The 21,982-nt window shown below is 48.5% G+C and overlaps 1 long non-coding RNA gene across 1 annotated transcript in view; it reads right to left on the reverse strand.

Moving 5' to 3' along the window:
* The window catches only part of LOC116957320 (uncharacterized), a 43,997-nt gene that overhangs the window by 11,758 nt on the left and 10,257 nt on the right, over window positions 1-21,982 (reverse strand). The gene's annotated exons all lie outside the window — the stretch shown is intronic.

Genomic DNA, 21,982 nt, shown 5'->3' on the forward strand with positions numbered 1-21,982 from the left:
CGTTTCAGCCACAACACAAGTGGCCTTCATCAGGTGAAGGGACCGTGATGTCATGAGGACAGCGTTGGACTGAAAACAGCCAAGCCCAGGTCGCGTCCTTTAAGCTGTGTGGGAGGAAGCAAAACGCTTGACAAAGGAATTAGCATAAAAATGAGCACGATGTACGTAGGAGGTGCATGGGCCATGATGGACCAGGAGCGTGTGGGGACCATGACGGACCAGCAGCGGGGGGGGGGGGGGCGGAGTAGAGTGAGTGAGTGGAGTGAGTGAGTGGAGTGAGTGGAGTGAGTGAGTGGAGTGAGTGAGTGGAGTGAGTGGAGTGAGTGAGTGGAGTGAGTGAGTGGAGTGAGTGAGTGGGTGGAGTTAGTGAGTGGAGTGAGTGAGTGGAGTGAGTGGAGTGAGTGAGTGAGTGGAGTGAGTGAGTGGAGTGAGTGAGTGGAGTGAGTGAGTGAGTGGAGTGAGTGGAGTGAGTGAGTGGAGTGAGTAGAGTGAGTGAGTAGAGTGAGTGAGTAGAGTGAGTGAGTGGAGTGAGTGAGTAGAGTGAGTAGAGTGGGTGGAGTGAGTGGAGTGAGTGGAGTGAGTGGAGTGGAGTGAGTGGAGTGAGTGAGTGGAGTGAGTGGAGTGAGTGAGTGAGTGGAGTGAGTAGAGTGAGTGGGTGGAGTGAGTGAGTGAGTGGAGTGAGTGGAGTGAGTGGAGTGAGTGAGTGAGTGGAGTGAGTAGAGTGAGTGAGTAGAGTGAGTGGAGTGAGTGAGTGAGTAGAGTGAGTGGGTGGAGTGAGTGAGTGAGTGGAGTGAGTGAGTGGAGAGAAATAAGCAGCTGTGAAAGTTTGGGATAGCACTACTTGAATAAAAATTACTGTACCATTGAAAATTAGTTAAATTTTTGGTTTGATTTAGAACATCTTTCCAATGATTGCTTAATTTGAAACCATCCTCTCGGTTGAAATTGTGTCCGTGTTTGTAAATCTGAATTGCCTCGTGGACAAATCTCTGATAAAAACCCGTGGGTTTGCAGAGAACCTTGTTATCGGAGAAAACTATATCGTGATCACCCACAGCGTTGTAACAGTGGTCAGCTACGGCAGAATAATTCGTTCTGCTGTGTTTCAAATCTGATTTGTGCTCGCGAATTCGGTTAGAGACATGTCGCTTAGTCTCCCCGATATAGCAATCACCACAAGTGCAGCTCAATTTGTAAACCCCGGGGTACTGTAAGTCAGGAACGACATCCTTCACGGATGGGATCAGGTCACGGATTTTGTGAACTGTATTGAACTGGACCAGGATCTTGTGTTTGTTTAGAATTTTGGAGATCTTTTTAGTAACGCCTGCTATATATGGTAGTGTGATGGTTTTGACCGGAGTATCAAGTGGTTGTTTCTGTATGGAGGGAGAAACAGCTTGGCGGATGGTACGGTCAGAGTATCCGTTTCTCTTGAGGGCCAGGTGTACATGTTTTAATTCACTGGTCAGGTGGTGTTGGTCCAAAATGCAATGTGCCCTGTGGTATAATGTTTTGATGAGATAATTCTTTTGAGCTGAGTGGTGGTGGGAATCAGGTTTCAAGTAGGAATCTGTGTGGGTGGGTTTCCTGTAGACAGAATGCACCAGTGAGCCATCAGGTCTCCTCTCAAACAGAACATCCAAGAATGGTAGCTTGCCATCTTTCTCCACTTCCATGGTGAATTTGATGGCGGGATGTCTAGAATTGATGTGGTGTAGGAAAAGGTTCAAAGCTGGGAGGCCATGTGGCCAAATGACGAAAGTATCATCCTCATATCTCTTCCACAGGGAAGGTCTGAGGGTGGAAGTCTGGATGGCGTCTGATTCAAATTTCTCCATGAAAACATTGGCTATCACTAGTGATAAGGGAGAACCCATGGGGGTACCCTCATTTTGTTTGTAGAAGGTGCCATTCCAAGTAAAGTAGGTATTGGTGAGGCAGTGTCTAATCAGCGCAGGTGTATCGGGGTCTAGTCCATGTTGTACCAAATTTTCAATTTCAATGGTATCAGGTACCGGGACCTTGGTGAACAGGGAGACCACATCGAAGCTGACAAGGATATCGTCAGGGGACAGTACAACGTCTTTGACCATAGAGACCAAATGAGCTGAGTTAAGTACTGCTGAGGAGGTCTTGCCAGTGAAAGGTAGCAAGGTATCTGACAGAAAACGTGCTAGCTTATAGGTAGGGGAGTTGATCGTGGATACGATGGGTCGTAGTGAAGGAGTCGGGGGGGGGGGGCGACGGAGCAAGGGGGGGGCGACGGAGCCGGGGGGGGGGGGGGGGGGCGACGGAGCCGGGGGGGGCGACGGCGCAAGCAGAGGGAGCCGACACTGACCCACTCACACATCATGCACTGACTCACTCACACCATGCACTGACTCACTCACACATCATACACTGACTCACACATCATGCACTGACTCACTCACACCATGCACTAACTCACTCACACATCATACACTGACTCACTCACACATCATACACTGACTCACCCACACATCATACACTGACTCACTCACACATCATACACTGACTCACTCACACATCATGCACTGACTCACTCACACATCATACACTGGCTCACTCACACATCATACACTGACTCACTCACACCATGCACTGACTCACTCACACATCATACACTGACTCACTCACACATCATACACTGACTCACTCACACATCATACACTGACTCACTCACACATCATACACTGACTCAATCACACCATGCACTGACTCACTCACACATCATACACTGACTCACTCACACATCATACACTGACTTACTCACACATCATGCACTGACTCACTGACACATCATACACTGACTCACTCACACCATGCACTGACTCACTCACACATCATACACTGACTCACACATCATACACTGACTCACTCACACATCATGCACTGACTCACTCACACATCATACACTGACTCACTCACACATCATACACTGACTCACTCACACATCATACACTGACTCACTCACACATCATGCACTGACTCACTCACACATCATACACTGACTCACTCACACATCATACACTGACTCACTCACACATCATACACTTACACACACATCATACACTGACTCACTCATCATGCGCTTACTCACTCACACATCATACACTCGCACATCCACTGACCCATTCACTCATCATACACAGGTTCACTCATCGTGTGCTGGCTCACTCGCACATCATACACTGACTCACTCATCATGCACTGACTCACTCACACATCATACACTCACACTGCCGCTGACTCGCTCACACATCATACACTGGGAGTGTCGTGCTGCCAGCTATGGCTGCAGTTTTTTGTCGTCCGTGTTATGTATGTCGTTTATTGTTAAATTTAAAATCACAGTTCCTATGATTACTGTTGTTACATTGTTTTCTTAGCTTTATTTTGGTGATTCGAAAACATATGGTTAATCCAAATTGTCTTATGGTTGTTGTTGGCTTGCACCACATTGATTTTTGCACACAGCGTTTTAAGACGTTTTTTTGTGTGGAATATTTGCTGGTTTATTCCAGAATGTTTCTGTTACGCGTTGTCGCTTTAAGATGTTCTGTGTTCAAATTTTGTTTGTTGCGGTTGCATCCGACTTAAGAGCCGCATGGCTCACAGGGCTATACCTAATAAATGAAACTTGAAACTACTCACATGGGAATGTAAACTTTTCTATCAGTTTCACATCCAAACTCACGTCAAATTAGTCAACGTCGCTGTACGTGAATTGCTTTTCATAGACTGTAGGTTAAAGTCACTTGTATAAAGAGTAATACTCAAGACAATAACACGTGCTGTGTTTTTTTTTACCTTTGATTTTTTTAAAACATTTTCTTTCAGGATAGCATAATGACACTTGCATCCAGAGGTGGAGCCAGGATTTTTAGGAAGGGTGGGCAACCCCTCCAGCAATGAAAAATGATAGAGGAGTTAGTAAGGACTTGTCCCCGGGCGCTTCTGCAGCCATCGATCAAGGGTCAAATTCGAACCGTGTGTGATCAACATTGCGCTCGCTGAAGGTGTTTGCCTTCAGGAAAGTCGTGTACTGTATACGCAACTACGCACAATTCTAAGTCACTTATAACTGCTTTGCCGTTACTTATTGACAATTATGGACTCAGACTATTGTCCTATCATCTCATAGGGTTCCTGGCACGTAATAATATGCTAGACAGTGGCAGTGGGGGTCGCAAAATGCTGATTTATTACTAATAAACCCCAATGATCCGATCGAAATTAGGGATTTAGATCGAATCGAAATTAGGGATTTCGATCAGATCATTGGGGGGGCACGTGCCACCCCCCCCCCCCCACTGGCTCCACCACTTCTTGCATCCCACTCATTTGTACGCGATGCATGCCCAGGGGTGATTGGTGGATTGGGAGGAAGAAGGGGAGGGATGGTTGTGACGTCAGCAGCACGCAGGAATCCGACTCAACGCTGTGGGGTGTGGTGGTGACGTCATCCCCCAGATGCGCCCCGTGACGTCACAACTTGCCCGCCAACCCGCCAGGATGCCAGCCAGGCAGGCAGCTAGAAATCCAGTCAGCAAAACATTTTCGTACAGTAATGGTTATAATCACATTGCAGGATCGAACAGACGGTCACCGTATTGTATGGCGCTGTTAGAGATGCTGCTTCTGCGGCCGTCTGGAACGCTTTTCCTTACGTTATTATGAAGCGACTGAAGCTCTTCACTTTTAAATCATATAAATATTTCAACTAACTTCTTTAGAACAGCTATTTGTGTTTAGTTTGTCCTTCCCCCGTACCTCCGATTAGCACGGTTGGCTACATACGTGGCAAAATAATTTCAACATACATACAGTACATACAGGCAGGCAGCCAGGAATCCAGTCGGCAAAACTGATAAATACATACACACAGTGGGATTATAGTCACATTGTAGGATCGTGGGTGCACACTGTTGATATAGATTACACACAGCCGTCTACTGTCGGCAATACTATCTAGCTAGTACAGTTGGTAGGCTGTCTAGCTAGCGGCGCCCAGTGATGATGAAGACAGCGGCAACGATTGTGACGAACAGCAGCACGGCGATGGGATCCGCTTTCAGCAACAGCCCCGAGCTCCCGCTCAGGGGCTCCCTCTTATGCTCCTGGCGTGGCCTTGCTCAGCCCTGGCCACGCCCCCCTTCTGGAACCTACTAGCAGGTTCCCAGGGCTTCCAGATGGACCCCTCCCTGAGCTTTCCCTTGGTTGTCTTTCTCCCCATATATACTGTTGCCTGCTGACGTGTACTAACATACGCTGTCAGTACCACTTTTCGTCACTCTACAAATTACTCTACAAATGTGATTTACAAAAATGTGCGGGTTAATAAATATTGCGATTAATAAAAATAATGTATATGATTATAAGGAGTGGTTACGGATTAAAGTTATCACAAGTTATTTTAATTATTATTTGCAATCACGTTGTCTCAGGCTATGTATTATCAATCGTAATAATATAAATGATTTTTGCTTCATCAATTGTGTAATTGCCAGGTCTCAGAATTTAGATCTCACCACAGGATACAGGTCTCGTTATTGAAAAAATGATTCATGAGTTAGGAAAGAAGTATTTGGACCATGCTTGATCTAAGCAACTTTAATATCAACTTTCTCTAGTATCCAAAAACACTAATCAGAATAGCAACAACAGTACCCATGCAAATATACGTACTCATAAATCCATACTAAATTATTATAAAGGAAACAAGATTATGCAAGAAAAGAAAACACCCAGGCTCACACCTCACAATACAGTATTCATGGTTATAGTATGTAGTGTCGAGTGACTTGATTCACTTATTTCATTTCATTTATTTGGTGTAGAGCCCTGTGAGCCATTCGGCTCTTGAATCGGGTGCAACCGCAACAAACAAAAAACAAAAACATGAACAAGAAAACATGTTAAAGTGACTATGTGACTGTGCAAACAGAAAATCCAGGAAAAGCAGCAAAATATTCATGAAATAGCACCATACACCAACGCTGTGTGCAAAAATCCCAGTGGGATGCAAGTCAAACAACAACCACAAGACAACTTTGATTAAGGCCATCAGTCTAACTCCATACTACAACAAACAAACATGGCCAAACCAAAAAACTTTTCGAAATCACCAAAAAATAAAGCCATAATTGCAATGTAACAGTGATCAGTGATCACTTGTGGTCCACGTACTAGGTTAGTGAGCGAGTCAGTGTTCGTCTTCTCTTTCTACCCGAAAATACCTGCAGCCCCACAAAGGTGTGTTGATCAATAGGCTTGGTCCACTGCCGGAGTGTGCTGCGACCTCGCTGCTCGTTGCCCGCTGCCCACTCAGGGGCTGCGTGTGTGATGCTTAGCTTCGTTGTCTAGGGGTGTATTCCCAATCATGCTAATACAATGATTCTCGCTTTCACTTTTATTTATTACGCTATGTAACACAATTTTTGTTCCTGGGTAGTAAGTGTTATTTCGTAATTGCTTATGCCTAAAAAGTATAGAAAATTGCTTTTATTCCCCACAAACTTTGCTTTTGTGACCAGGACAGTGATATTTTGAAATTTACCTTTTTTCCAGAACATTCCAGATAGATTCAGTGCTGAGTAAACTTGGAGTAACTTCTAGAACATCCTATAACTTTCCAGTAATATAAATAGTAGTATAAATACAAAGGCCTTAAGTCCACCAGTTCAGTTTAGTTCCAGCTGCCTAAGTGGATACATATCTGCATTTTTCTGAGATGGCATCAAGAGGCTGCAAGCATCCGGCAGATGCATTTTGCTATGTCTGCGGCCAATGTATCAAGACAAGAGCGAAAAAGTACTCTGTGGAAACATCTTCAAAGATGTGTGAGACCTACAAGGCATTCTAGATTTGACGTTTTCGTGAATGCAGGGATCCATACTCTTTGGTTCTTTTGGTAAAGTCAAGTCAAGTGACTTTACCAAAAAAAACAGAGAGTACCTACAAGGCATATTTCGGCATGCCTGTCGGGGATCAAGACAAACCCTGGGCACCTCATTTCACCTGCGAGCAATGCAAAAAAACTCTGGAAGGTAAGATGGACAATTGTTGCTTGGAATTTTACGTCATGAAATTTGTTAACATTTTTAAAATTGTAAAAGTTTTTAATTTTAAAATGGTTAACAATTTTCAATTCCAGAACAAAAAAAATGCTAAAGTGTTATGATTCTCGATTAAACACTTTCTGATTATGATCTGTGTAATTATGTCCGGTCTCAGGATTGAGATCTCGCCGCAATATACAGTTCTTATAATTAAGATAATTACGCGTGAACTTAGGTATGAACCACTCAGATTCTTCCGTGTTAAGAAACTTAATATCTAAAAACACTCTAATATGGGAACACACTTGTCATCAGAATTACCACAACAGTACTCATGCAAATATCACTCATTGATCCGTACAAATAAAAATATAGATGATCAAGTCTTATGGTAACGTTAAACAGGGCAATATAATAATAGGCTAAACTCTCATGGTAACGCGACTATACACAACGATAGGAAAGTCCTTAAAAATGGTAATATTCATACGGAAATATGTTAAAGAAATGTGTGCCCAATGGCAAAAAGGCATCAACGACATAAATTGGTAAGATTATGCAATTAAAATACATCTCAAAACAATAGTATTCATGCGAGTGTATAAGTTTGAAAAGTAGATACTAATCAAATGCCTAGTAGGACATCAATGATTTCATTGCCAAGATGATTAAAAGAAAACGACGAAAATATTTCTAACGACCGTATTCATGCAACTTAAGGGACAGAACAATGCGACTCCACGACCAGTTAATACTTAAACACCACCTTGGAATGGCAACTCTATGCGAAACAAAACACCGCGGAACCTTATTCGTACCGATATGCGCAATGTGTGTGTGTGTGTTAGATGGCAGTCACCACGAGGTCCAATACTTATAGCGGGTAGTATGGTTTGAGATTGTCCATGTACGATCTCTATACACACACGGATCCTGTTACCAGCTGTGGCTCTGAGGTCCAGAGAGCAGCGAGCAGCTTGTGTAGCGTGTTTCCTTGTACCGAAAATACTTCAGGTTCCCAGTAGGGGGAGGTGGGTCGGCGGGTGCGTGTTGACATACGGCACGCCCGTCGGGTTCAATCCACAGCTGGAGTGGCTGTCGAGTCGGCAAGCTGACAGCTCACACTGGCTGCGGCGCCCATGCTGGCAGGGGTCGATGGGTCAGGCTAAGTTTAATACGTACACTTTCGCGACCAATATCCATAAGAGGTTTTATTTTTAGTTAGATCGCGTAATTTGTGATAATGGTGAGGCGCTTGTGGTACACGATCCTAAACAGCATGGCACCTTCCACTTAGCCAGGTGGAAACGAGACTATTCACCGGACCTCTGTTGTCTCCCACAATGATGCACAAATCGACAGGGCATTGAATGCCAAAACCAAATAAAATAACACGAGCATTGAAACAGAATGCACATGCATAATGTGCGTTTGCTCATTAATCTCCCCCCCCCCCCCCCCCCACTTTGCTTAAGAGCGCAGAAGTGTGGTCACCACGTATATGCCTCTATATAAGGAACGAAACAGGTTGACTTCTCCACAAATCTGGCTGTTGCCTGATGAAGCTAGTTGTAATTATTGGCAGAACATTGTACTCAAGATTGTAAATGTTGTGGCTTGGTCTCCACCACACCGGTGTACTGTACTCGTGACGAATTGGCATGTCCTGTTTACGTGACATCCCTTACTAGTTGGCTGTGTCGATCGAACCCAAAAAAACGCTATTATGGAGTGTTTGTGTTGTATGCTGCGCATTCGTGCTGAGCCTTTGTGCTGGTTGTCGTGTCTTGTACTGCATTTCTTGCTGAATCTTTGTAATATCTGCGGCTGCGCATTGGGTATATCCAGGTTGGTGTGTGGGTGCACCGCTGGGGAATGAACCCATTGGTCGAGGCGGACATAGGTTTTAGAAGAGGCACGATTGCCAGTCCACTCAAGAAAGAAGGGGGGGACCCCATCAGCGGGGGGCCAGGCAACGATAAGGTGCGTGTTTACCGGGCAAGAGATACCATCGTGGAGTGGGAAATATGCAGCTACATCCTCGTTGTCTACCACAAGTACCCAGTCATGTTAGCCAAATCGTCATGATCCCGGCCGACATGTGACTATAGTCGCACCAGTTACACCCAGGTTTCAGTATCCAGGTTTGAGCATCCTGCAATATACATTGGAGAATTTAACAGCCACCATACAGTGGAGACATGCCGTGTCTGGTGATAATGGTGAGGCGCTTGTGGTACACGATCCTAAACAGCATGGCACCTTCCACTTAGCCAGGTGGAAACGAGACTATTCACCAGACCTCTGTTGGGTCAGTGAAGCTCATGGCCATCACATGCCAGCGTCATTCACTGTTCTTAAGACCTCCACCATCTCACGACAGGCTGCTTGAAGCGTGGCCCTCCACTCCGGCGGTATCACCTTGAAAATGGCAAGGGCCTCGTCATTCAAGGCTGTCGGCAAGGCCTTTAGTGCCTCATTCTCAGACTAGTCCAAGGCTTGATACTCAGCCTAAAACCGTCGAAGGCCCCCCAATTTGCCGCCCGCCTCCGCAACCTCCTTCACTGGCCCCAGCCGTCAAGGTCAGTCGGCCGCTCTCTGTTGGTGCCGAACCTTTCTCCGGTGATGGTGTCTCAGCCGCCACCACTGCTCCAGACGCCTCTTGCTCCCCCGTCTCTGCCGCTGTTGATCAGACAGCTCCGGCCGCTGGCTCTCCCATAGCCATCACCGTCGCTCCCACCCTCTCCCGTCTCCCAGCGAGCTGCAGTACGAGCTGGGAGACTGCGTCGGTCAGGCGGTCGATCTGTCTCTCCAGCCGCTCCCAGCTCCTGATCACCAGAAGCATCTGAGTGAGCAGGCTCTCAGGCCGCTACAGCTGCTGGAGCTGTCGCTCTGCCAGCGCCATCATCACCTCTCCCGTATACATGAGGTTGGTCTTCGGGTCCTCCTCTCTAAGGATGTTCTGAAGAATGACCTCGTCGTCGGTGGGTTTCTTCATCGGCTTGGGCGCAACATTATTGACCCCGCTTCTGACACCAGTTGTAAGAACACTGACACACGTCAGTGTCCTTACAACAGCACCAACACTAGGCCCTGCACTTGCTTGACTCTTGAAGATCCTACTCTCTCCGAATGTTCCATCTCCTTTTATCCCTTTCCGAGCCCCTTTGCTCGAAAATTCTCTCACTGCAGTCCCTTTAAGCCAATCCCTGTCCTTCTCCCTCAAATGGTTCTCATCCATCACTCAATGCTCAACCTTCACTTCCCGCCTTTTTCAGTTTGAACCTCTCCTCCAATCTCTTAAAACCCTTGCCTCCCGACCAATCACTATGGAGGCCTCTCTGCACTAATAGGAGGCCTTGGCCTACTTACTGGTGATTTTGTTGGCTGCACGTTTGCTTCGGGTGAGTGGTCTACAATTTCGGTCATGACAAATGTAACTGGTGTTTTGACTGTGGGAAGTCGCGTGAAATAGCATTGCCCAAATACATAAATACCACCATGGAAGTCCTTTTCCCGGAACATATGCGAGGGAGATTAATGGCTGGACAGACATGCAATTGGACAGGCTGGCAGCCGATTTTGTGGAGGCACTACACGCAACCGTCCAAGTGCATTGCGGTTAGGCAACGCTTTGTCCCGTGTGACGTGGAAGAGGTGGAAGCAGCATTGAATGCTTGCCGTTGCCAGTTCCGGCGATGACCTCCGATGAGGATGTGCACTCGCTAACGCAGAGCGCGCCCCCAGGGTACGACGCCAAGGTAATTTATGATCTGGCTGCCAGTACTTGACCAGCACGGCATAGTGGCAGCCAGATGCGAACTACCCACAGCCCCCATTTAACACCCTGGTCGAGCGAGCGCGCGGGTGCGAGAGATTCTGTCATGAGCGCATGAAGGTCCAAGGGACAGGATGGGAGTAGGCCATCGCAAGCATCTTTCTCGAGGAGGAGGAGGAAGCGGAGGAGCCCTCCTGGGCCGTAAGAAGGGAGCGAAGGGAGCCCCATAGATGGGTGTCAGGTTTGCAGACCAGGATAGGAGAATTTTGGGCGGAGGTCGCGGGCGGTATGACCCGATTACACGGGACTGTGACCAATTCCAGTCCGAGGTGAGAGGACTACACCTCAAGGTGGGGGGTGGTAACCGGGCGAGTGTCTCAATTGCACACAGAGCTCGAATGGATGCACATTTCGAGGGGAAAGTGGAATGAGCAAGGAGTTCCATATGAAGCTACCACGCCTGGGTACAGGGCTGCCACGCATGCCAGCAGAGTGGCCAGAGACCATCGCAGTGCCAGATACCCCTTAGACTGTTCTGGTAAGATATACAATAGTTTTATTTTTATATGTAAGTGAATTGTTTACCTTTCCTATTCTTTGTGTAGTAACATAAATGGAGCCACTGTGGTGTGTTGCGCCAGCTACTGTCAAAAGAGTGTAACTGTACGCCTTGAGCCTCTGTCTGGCACCAGAGTAGGTATGGCATGCAAGCGGGCCCTAGGGGGCATAGTCCTGGTGACGGTCTGAGAGAGGGCAAGTGAGGACGTGACAGTCTGGGTGAACCCGGGAGGGCACGTGACCGGGACAGGGTAGCGAGGGGGCCCAGAAGGGGGCTCGAGGGACACGTGATGCTTGTCGAGAATCTTCTGGTAAGAGCAAGAAGGGGGCGTGGCCAAAGGCGTAGTGAGGCCACGCTCAGGAGCATCAAAGTTCTAGTGTCTCCATGAAGAACACTACATTTGGCATCAGAAGTGAAAGCTAATAGCTAGGTGATATCCCTAGTGTAGTGTGATGTTCACACAAAGAAAGCAACTTACCAAGGCGTCTTCGGATGAATAAGATGATGTAGAAGTAGTTCCACAGACAGCCCCGGGGGTGGCAGCCCCAGAGGGAGAGCACGAAGTGGCTCTGCCGCCAGAGCAGCGGGGAGAAGCCATCCTTGCTGCGCCGTCGTCGTCGGAGTGCCGATCATGCAGCAACCGCCTTGGGAACTTACTGTCCGCTGTGGTGGCGTTGATCACCGAGCTGCAGCTGGAGGAGCAGATGGGAGAGGTCGGCGTGTCGGGGCTGCAGGGAGACAACGCCGCCACGGCAGTTTCCCACGTGTGGGAAGCCGCGGAGAGGCAGCTCGTGCACGCGGCCGCCATTGTGTGTGACAGGCGGGACGCGGCTCCCGCCAAAATTGACCTCACGCCAAAATCGTGATCAGAGGTTCCGACGCGCACAAAACGACTTCCCTTTGTAAAAATAATTTACTGCTGCGGGTGGTGTCTGGGCGGTGTTTCGCCAGCGCTTTACTGCCACCTGCAACCTGGCTGGATGGTCGGAGGGGGAGGTGCTGCGGGCGTTTCCCACCACCCTGGACGTTGAAGCCTTGGCGGCATTCTACGTAATTTCACCGGATGACAGGAGGACGCTGCCACAAGCTCTCGCTCAGATGACGGCGGTCTTCAATCCACCGTCCGACATGCGACACAAGTTCGCTGTGCGAGGGTGGGGGGAGTCCGAGACGCCTCTCGCCTTCTGCAGCGTGCTCATGTCACTGGCGCAGGCGGCATATCCCAAGATGGACCAGGAGGGGCTTGACTCCTTGGTCCTGGAATGCATGTTGGTGCTGGTGCAGGAACACATCCTCATCCTGCCTGCCACAGACGTTGAAGACTTGTCATCTTTAGAAGATTGCGCGGTGCCTCCAAGTGCACTTTAATTTGAAGCGGCGTGCGAAGGTGGTTGCGTGCGCCGGACCCTCCGAGGTGGTCCGAGCAACCAAAGACACGAAGTCTCCACAAGCCTGCGCTTCGATCGACAGCAACATGTGTAGGAAGGATGTGGCAGGTCGACGGGAAGGACGAGACCAGCTGAAGAGGACCTTCCTTCGCCCAAGGACTGACCCCATAGTCTGCTTCCGGAGCGGCCTGCTGGGTTACATCATCAAGGGATGCCATGCCAAACAAGAGGGACTCCCTGTGGCGCCACCATCCTCTACCCGGACGCCCTCCGCTCTGCTGGGTCCTCAGGCAAGTCACGACACGCCACACACACGGCCCTTGCATTCACCTCAGGCATCGGGTTTGGATTTGTGTTCGGGGGCGCGTGTCGATGATTCATGTCAGGTTGCGGAGCATGAGAGTCGGGGTTTAGTGGGCGACGGGTGGCCGTGGCATCCTGGTCAGTGGTCGGCGTTGGGCCATTGTATTTTCGCCAAGGCAGCGGGATCGTCAGCCATTGTTGGTACCGTGCAGGGTGTAGAGGTCCACATACTTCTTGACACCGGGACATTTGCTGCCATCATCTCGGAAATTATTTTCAATAAGAACGTGTGTTTTTCGCGCCATCGAAAGTCCGTGTTTTGCCGTATTTGGGGATTATTGGGCATGTATCGGATACCGTCTGCATTGGCGACATCCAGATGACAGGACCAGTGATGTGCCCTGTCTATTGGGAACCGAATTTTTGGGGAGGATGCCCCTCAAGATCCTTGTGGATCAGGGGTGCATAGAGTTACCATCAGGCCGCCGAATGGCGTTTTTGTCTTCCCTGACACGGTTGCGCACAGTGAACACCACGGTCCAAGCATTAGCGCTACAGTCTGTAAAAATCCCCCCCGGGGCGCAAATGCGGCTGCGGAAACAGCTTAATCGGACAGTTCCCGAGGAGGGAATCCTCTTAACACCTTCTAATAAGGCGGTTCAGGGACTTACATTAGTGGAAGCTCAAAGAGTGGTCTGAAATGACCAACAACCTTTTATTCAAGTTCTAAATGTTGGTTTGGTCATCACTGTAGGACAGGCGGGTACTGTTTTGGGGAGTTGATACTCAGCTTGTCAGAGTCGCGGCTGCCGTGGTGCAGGGGGAGAGTTGTGATGACTCATGGTTTAATACACTGCTCAGCGAGCTCTGACTTGTCTGAGGCACAGAGGGCCAAGTTGCGTGCACTTATTAGGGAATTTTCGGATATTTCAGCATATTGATACGGATAGTGCCGCCCCCATTCACCAAAACCCATACAGATTAAGTGCCAAGGAAAAGGACCATGTGCGACAGGCGGTCGACAAGATGTTAGCCGCTGACATTATTTTCCCATCGAACAGTCCTTGGGGGGCTCCCATTGCCCTTGTTATAAAGCAGGACAGGAGTTTAATAATTTGCATCGACTTCCGCAAACTCAATAAGGTGTCCGTGGCAGATGCGTACCCGATTCCCTTGACGCCCTATCGGGGGCGCAGTTATTCTCCACCCTTGACTTATTGTCTGGATTCTGGAAATTGCCCTTAGATGACAGCTCAAAACTAAAGACTGCTTTTCGTACTTCCCAAGGGTTGTTTGAATTCAACTGCCTGCCGATGGGGCTCCATTCCAGTCCAGCCACATTCCAGAGACTCATGGAGTTGGTGTTGGCAGGACTTCAATGGGACTCATGTCTAATTTATTTGGATGATGTCATTGTATTTGGGCGCACGTTTGAGGCACAGCTCCTGCTGCAGCTCCATAGCCCCACTTTCTGCCCCGCCCCCTCTCTCCCCCCTCTTCTCTCTACCCCCCCCCACCGCCAATACCTATATAACCACGTGTCACAGCAGCTCTCTCGCCTACTTCAGCAGTTTTCTTACTGTAGTTGTCTCACCTGATGACGATTGCTCGTGTTGCGATGGAAACGTCATGCTCTATTATCTTTTTCTATCTACGTGACCGAAAGAACCAAAAAGTATAGTGTGTTTGTTGTTGTAACGTTCTGTGCCCCGACTGCATATCTGTGATAAAAGAGCTTTATAGCTCATCAGATTCTGCCAGTATAAATACATATTCTGATTTATGTTACCTCCCGCTCTGCCCCACGAGATTTTATATTCGTCTTTTAGCTTCACTTTTTTTACTTAAATTGATAAAATACTTGATTAAACATTAGGTTTGTTTTTGTTTTCAAGTAGTTCTCGAGTTGTGAGACACCTGTGGAGTTACTCACGCTGAACTAAGTCACGGGGCCGCGGCTCAGCCCAGTGTGGTACAGAGTCAGTTCCCCCGTGTAGCCCACACAGACTGTTAGGGGGCAAGTACTGTTAGTGAGCAGCAGCACCACGCCCGTCCGGTCGCCTGTCTCCCTAGTGCCGCTTTCTACTATATACACCGCACCAGATAATAATTTGAGGCTGAGTCGACCTCGGGGAGGCCCAGGACTGGTTCAGATAATCGTTACTCTCACTGGTGTTGGTGATGGTGGCCGTCAGTGGCAAAAAGAAACTCGGGTCTCTGCTCGGTCGTAGCACAGCCCGCCGCGCTAACCACTGCGCCACCGCTCCCCACCTCACAGTACTGTACACACAGGCAGCTGCTAAAGAAGAGCATTCGCCGAGGCTTCCGAAAAGAATGCACTTCCTGCTGGACAAAAAAAGAGCCAGAACCTGCTCTGACAGTACAACCAGTCAGACAGCCCCACAGGTTGGACAGACCCTGCTAGTCTTTAGACTCAACCAGACACCAGCGGTGGATTGAGTGCATTGAAAGCCTGGACTTCATGCACTCCAGCCACCGTGCCTGGCCCTACTACGATGCTTGGGTGCTGATAATCCTACAGAATATAAGAAGGCAAGAGTTTTAGCCAACCCTATATATAGCCATATTAAAGGACCGCTCGACAAAATATTCAAGTGAGTGAAGAAAGGCAAGGCTGCCGCCAGAGATGGTAACCCCCAGAATTCCTCAATCACTTAGGCCCCAGGCAACTCCAATGGCTGGTAATACTGTACACAAAATCCATGAAAACCAGATGCATCCCAAAAGCATGGTGGGAGGCGATGGTCATTGCCATATCCAAACCGGGCAAGCCAACCAAAGACCCAAAGCTATAGGCTAATATCACATGACGTATAAACTCCTGGAACACATCTTCCAGAGAATCAGCTCCCTCATCGATTCAGTGATCCCTGAAGAATAAGCGGGATTCCAGCCTGGACGCAGCTTGCGTGACCAAGTTTTGGCCCTTGCGGCGCACATTGAGGCCGGATACCAGATTCCATGCAAGACCAGCGCAGCCTTTGTGAACTTGTCATTGGCCTACGACACAGTCTGGATTAAGGACTTGATGTTGAAGCTCGCAAGGATAATTTCCTGCCTAAAAACAATATACCTGATATGGACAATGCTGAGCAATAGCCGACTGCGTGTCTATATATATGTGACAAATCCAGCTCACCCTGGTTCCTCAACAATGGATTGCCACAAGGTTCAGTACTCGCGCAAACTCTCTTCAAAGTCTATACGAGCAACATGCCACCCACGGGGTCACACACATTTATATATGCGGATGACCTTGCCCTAGCAACGCAAGCAGCCACCTTCAATGATATCGATTCCACTCTGAACCTAAAGACCTAAACGCCATGGGGGAATATTTCAGGAAATGGAAGCTCAAGCCAAATCCCCACAAAACAGCCACTGCATTTCCTCCTAATAACAGGAGCACGAAGGACACTCTGAAGGTGACCTGCGGCAACACTACGCGACACCATTCCCAGCTTTCTCAGAGTGAAGCTGGACCGTAAGCTAACCTTCCATGACCACCTGAAAAAGGTGGCGGCCAAGACCAGAACAAGGTTCATCCTGGTCCAGAAAACTGGCAAGCACAAGCTGGGGAGAATCAGCACCCAGTGATATGGACATAAACGATGGTCCTTGTGTAATCTGTAGCTAAGGACTGTGCACCAGTATTGACTAGTAGTCAGACTCGACTTGTTGATGTCGACCTGAACCGTGCAATGTGGTGTATCACTGGAACCCCTCAAGTCGACCCCAAAACCCTGTCTGCCTGTGCTGTCACCACATCTCTCCACCACCTATCCGCCACAACGCTGCAACCCTCTGGGAAGTCCTGCAAAACGATGAAAACAGTCGCCTCCCCATTCATCAGAACCTAAGTAACGTCCCTTGTCATCACTTGAAGTTACTGTTATCGAGTAGCACCAATGAAGGCCGGGGGGATCTTTGTGTATTTTGTATGTTTCAGTAGAGGTGAGGCTGAAGTGCGTACACATGTCTGTGTGTGCGAACGTATCTAGATAAAAGTGTGCAAGGGGCTGGTAATCCCCTCCACCTAATACTATGATGCCTTCTGAGCAAAAATCCGACTTGTCCCCTCGGTAGGATTCACGACAGGAGAGGGACAGGGCAGACTGGCGACATTAACAAAATAATGAAGGGGACGTGGGAGTGTGGTTTAGAGGTGTGGAAAGCCATGAGTCCCAAGCTATTGTGGGCTTGCCTCCCCATTAACGGAAGGCAAGGAATGGTGGTGGTGTATTACACCCCCACCGAAAATGAACATCGGTGGAGGGATACAGACGACGCAGATGAGTCGGATACCTTCTATAACCTCCTGTCCCAGGTTAAAGTTGCCCCTGTTGGGTGACTTCAATGCCTGAGTGAGTCATGAAACAGACACCTGGGCCGGAGTGATTTGAAGGCATGGGCCGGATCAGCTCAATAATAATGGTACAATGCTTTTAGTAAGAGTATGGATTCCTGCAGTCACGAAAGCTTCAAATCAAGATTGATGCTTCTAGACTTCTCTGCAGTCCGTGACCTTGTATTCACCAACATGCTGTTCCCACATCAACGCATCCAGTCGACACCATGGATGGCATGCCAGGTGCAAGCAAGAACGTAATAGTGATGAAACAGCAGATGCGGGCCGATGTCCTTGACACCAGGACCTACCGTAGGGCTTCACCTGTTCACTGGCCATTGTATCAGAATCAGAAGTGCATTATCCGAATAAATTATCAATTGAAGTATAAAGCTCTTTTTCATGGGTGACTCGCCCAGGAGATAAAATGAAACCAAATGATCTTACAAAACAATTACGTACATTCACAACTTACTTTTGTTGTTATGGTAAAAGGGGTGGAGCCATTTTCTTTCCAGAGTTTTGGACGGCGAGGGCGGTGTGAGTTGCAGTATAGCCGTGTTTTGTGGGGTTTTTTCTCGTTTTTCATTAGTATGGCCATCTTTGACTGCACAAGTTAGTAGGTTGCAGAATAAAGACGACACCAGTGGCTTGCCATCGGTAAGATCGACCGGCTATTATCCTACTGCGATGGTAGGCGTCCACCTATGAACCCATTCACACCCACAATGGTCCTGTCTCAGCTTGCTAATTAAAGTTGCGAGCGAGTATTTTATCATCGTTTGGAGCTGCTAGAACTGGCATCGTCCCTTCCTCCTGATGCCGAGGAGATAATGGGTGAGGTTCAGAACGTGTGGCTCATGCAGCTGCAATGGCTGCATTGGGCTATGCAGTTCAGACCTATTCCAGAGATCCCTGGCTAGTGGAGGAGCTGTTTTCTGGCAAGCTGAAAGAAAGCAACACGCCCAGTCCCACACGTCCAAAAGGGACAACCGCCATTTGCCACTAATTGATGGTGACTTTACCACGGTGCTTGTGCCATGCTAGATTCACTTTGAGGCTGTCACGTGAAATGTTGAAGGCTCATGCTGATGGCAGGAGGTAAAGGAACAGACCCTGCATGTGCCATGGGTTGATTTACTTAGATAACTGGCAGGTGCACGACCTGTGCTTCCCACTGTGCCAGACTAGGTGCAGGAGGTCACGGGACAGACCCTGCAGGTGCCATGGGTTGACCGACTGTGATGAGTGGCCGATGCACCACCTGTGCCCCTCTACCGTGCCAGGCTAGGTGCAGCAGGTGTCAAGAATTTTCTCAGTGAAAGACCCTGAGATGACATGTGGCGAGGTCACTAACATCATCTGTAAATGTTATGGAGCTATACACTCCCAGCAAAAATTATCATAAAAAAGCCCGGAGATAAGGCATGGTTTGAAGAGATGTGCGGGAGAGCTACAAAGGAAGACACGACGCCTCTTCTGCCAGCTGAAGAAAACCAACACTGCCGTCAACAAGCTGAATTTTTCCCAAGCAAGACACTCCTACAACCAGGCTGAGAAGCAGGCTGGAATTAACTACAACATCAAACGCATGAAGGAGCTTACTGATAGGACCTTAACCAGTAAGAAATGGTGGAGGCTCGTCAACTGCCTGTCTGGAAGATCTGCAAACTCTGACATCCCTGTCATTGTGCACAACGATGTTGCCCATATCACAGCCTGGGATAAAGCAGAAGTTTTCTGAGACTTTTGCAAAGAAACGCCATCTCCAAGATGCAAAATATCCAGCACCATATATCCAGCCAAGCACTACCTGCTCAATTGAGAGCATCACCTTCAAATCCAAAGACATCAACAGGCTCCTAAAGCGACTCAAGCCCAACAAAGCCACTGGCCCAGATCTAATCCCCACCAAAGTTCTCAAGGAATGCAGTAGTGGACTTGCAAGCCCCCCTGTGTCGCCTCTTCAACTGTTGCTTCTCAAGTGGAGTATTCCCAAAGCAATGGAAGCTGATCTCAGTAACCCCAATACACAAGGACTCCAAAGCTGACCCATCAAAGCATCACCCAATATCCCTGCTCAGCATCATTAGCAAGGTGATGGAGGCAGCAGTGAACAACCAACGTCACAGGTACATGCTCAATAGCAACCTGATCTCCTGCAAGATATTTGGATTCAGACCAGGTCACAACACAGCGGGCCTTCTAAACATCCTCTCTCAAAGGTGGAAAACCTCACTCGACAAGGGGGAAGAAGTTCGTTTCATAACTCTGGGCATAAAAGGAGCCTTTGACAAAGTGTGGCACAATGGCCTATTGTGCCAAACTCTGCTCCAAGGGGGCATCTTGACAGCTTCTGACATGGCTGCAGAGCTACCTCTCCAACAGACCCATCAGAGTTGTATTATCCCGCCAGGCCTCAGCACCTCCCATTAATGCCTCTATACCACAAGGATCAATTCTCGGTCCACTTCTCTTCTCCATCTTCATTGACGACCTGGTTGATGCGTGGGAGAACCAGCTGTACCCTCTAAGCTGACGACTCAACCCTCTATGCTCCAATAAAATCACCTGCTGAAAGCAATGCAGTGGCAGCGAGCCTGAACGGGGATCTTCATCAAATGAACATCTGGTCATATAAATAAAAGAACGCCTTCGAACCATCAAAGTGCCAGACCACGACACTATCTCAGAAGAGAATTCCATCCAAGCCGGATCTGCATTTGGTGACTGTCAGCTAGGATCAACCAACAAGCTCCAGTCTCCTTGGTGTTATCATTGATGGCAAACTGAAATGGGCAAAAACATCTCACCAACATCTCCATCAGAGCAGGACAGAAACTGTGGGTGTATTGAGAAAGGTGGCCAACAAACTTGGCACAGAAGGCCGAGCCACAGCCTAAAAAGCTCAAGTCCGCAGTGTCATGGAGTACGCCTCTTTATGCTGGATGAACACCCCATCAACTCACCTCAACCTTCTCGACAACATTCAGAGGAAGGCGCTGAAAATAAGTGGTATTTATGAAGCCACCGGCAGCACCACAACTCACCATCTGCAGCCTGCATCGCGGTCGACAAGTTTTTTCTGTCCAAGTCTTGGACAAAATGCACACCAACCACTGCCCCCCAGACCTTCAGGCCATGCTTCCACCCCCATATGAAAAATGCCGTGCCACCCGATTAAGCAGAACCCTGCCAAGCCACGCCCTTACCCCCCCCCCCGCCCCTCAGTTGCCAGAACATTCTCCCTGGACAGAAGCTCCCTTCACTCTGCTGTACGGATATGTGACCTGCCTCCCTGAGCACATTGTCGGTGAAATCACCGATTCTGGTCTCCAGGCCTTCAAATGCCGAGCACATGGACATCTCCTATCTTCACCGCACGCCCTGTAGGAGTGAGTCTTTGAGCTGCAGTGAACCAATGATTATGCCGAATAGATGTGCTAATATCTGATATGGTTCTTGTTCACAATTGCACAGAATATTTAAAAAAATGGGCCATGGGTTGACTGAGATGACTGGCCGATGAACCACGTGTGCCCCCCTATTATGCCAGGCGAGGTGCAAGAGGTCGCGGGAAATACCCTGCAGGCGCCATGGATTGATTGATATGACTGGCCGATGAACCACCTGTGCCCCCCCTACTGTGCCAGGCTAGATGCAGGTCACAGGACAGACTCTGAAGGCGCCATCGGTTGACAGACTGAGATGGCTGGCCGATGCACCAACGTGTGCCCCCCCCTCCCCCCGATCCCTTTAACTGTGCCAACTTGCTGTGTTTAGCCTCAATCTGGGGCCTGACATTCACGCTCGCCAGCCACCCATTTTATCCTGGACATTCTCGCCACAAATTCTGCCACCAGACAACGCGTTCTCACCCCCAACACTTTCACTGGCCACTCACTCTCAACACACGCACACTCACCACCTACTCTCGCTCAAGAGAGTGAAACCCACTGAGTGAGGGAGACGAGGGCCGGATTAAAGTTCTTGTAGGCCGTAGGCACTTCTGTATCATAGGCTTTCAGTGGTAACATTTGGCACTGCTGCCCCATGTCACTGCTACCGCCACTGTCACTTCGCTTGCTTCATGCGGTGCTTCATCCAGCCGCTGGACAAATGTCACTCCTAATACGGTTCATGATTTAGTCTGTGCCCTCATTCGATGTGAGCGCGCTGTGTGCCGCAGATCAGCAAATTTAATTTGAAATTATTGAGAAAAAATAGAAGGTAAGCTTAAAAATACAAGCGAAAGATTTACTGTGATTATCATATTGGATGACGTACCTTTAAAAGGATGCCGTTAATTTTCAATGATAACAAATTAAATGTTCTGACAGGACTACAACATGGCAAGCACCATATTGCTTTAGTTTCGTTTAAGCCTAAAGATACAACAGCTATTTGAGGTGTAATATGCCTCACCAGTGAACGACTTGTTAATACTGTAAAGAAATTGCAATGAGCAGCCAATAATGATTAAAGTGGCAAAAAATAGAT

Source organism: Petromyzon marinus, chromosome 72 (genome assembly GCF_048934315.1).
Source record: "Petromyzon marinus isolate PM22_M1 ecotype Great Lakes invasive population chromosome 72, UKy_Petmar_22M1.pri1.0, whole genome shotgun sequence".
Lineage (NCBI taxonomy): Eukaryota > Metazoa > Chordata > Hyperoartia > Petromyzontiformes > Petromyzontidae > Petromyzon > Petromyzon marinus.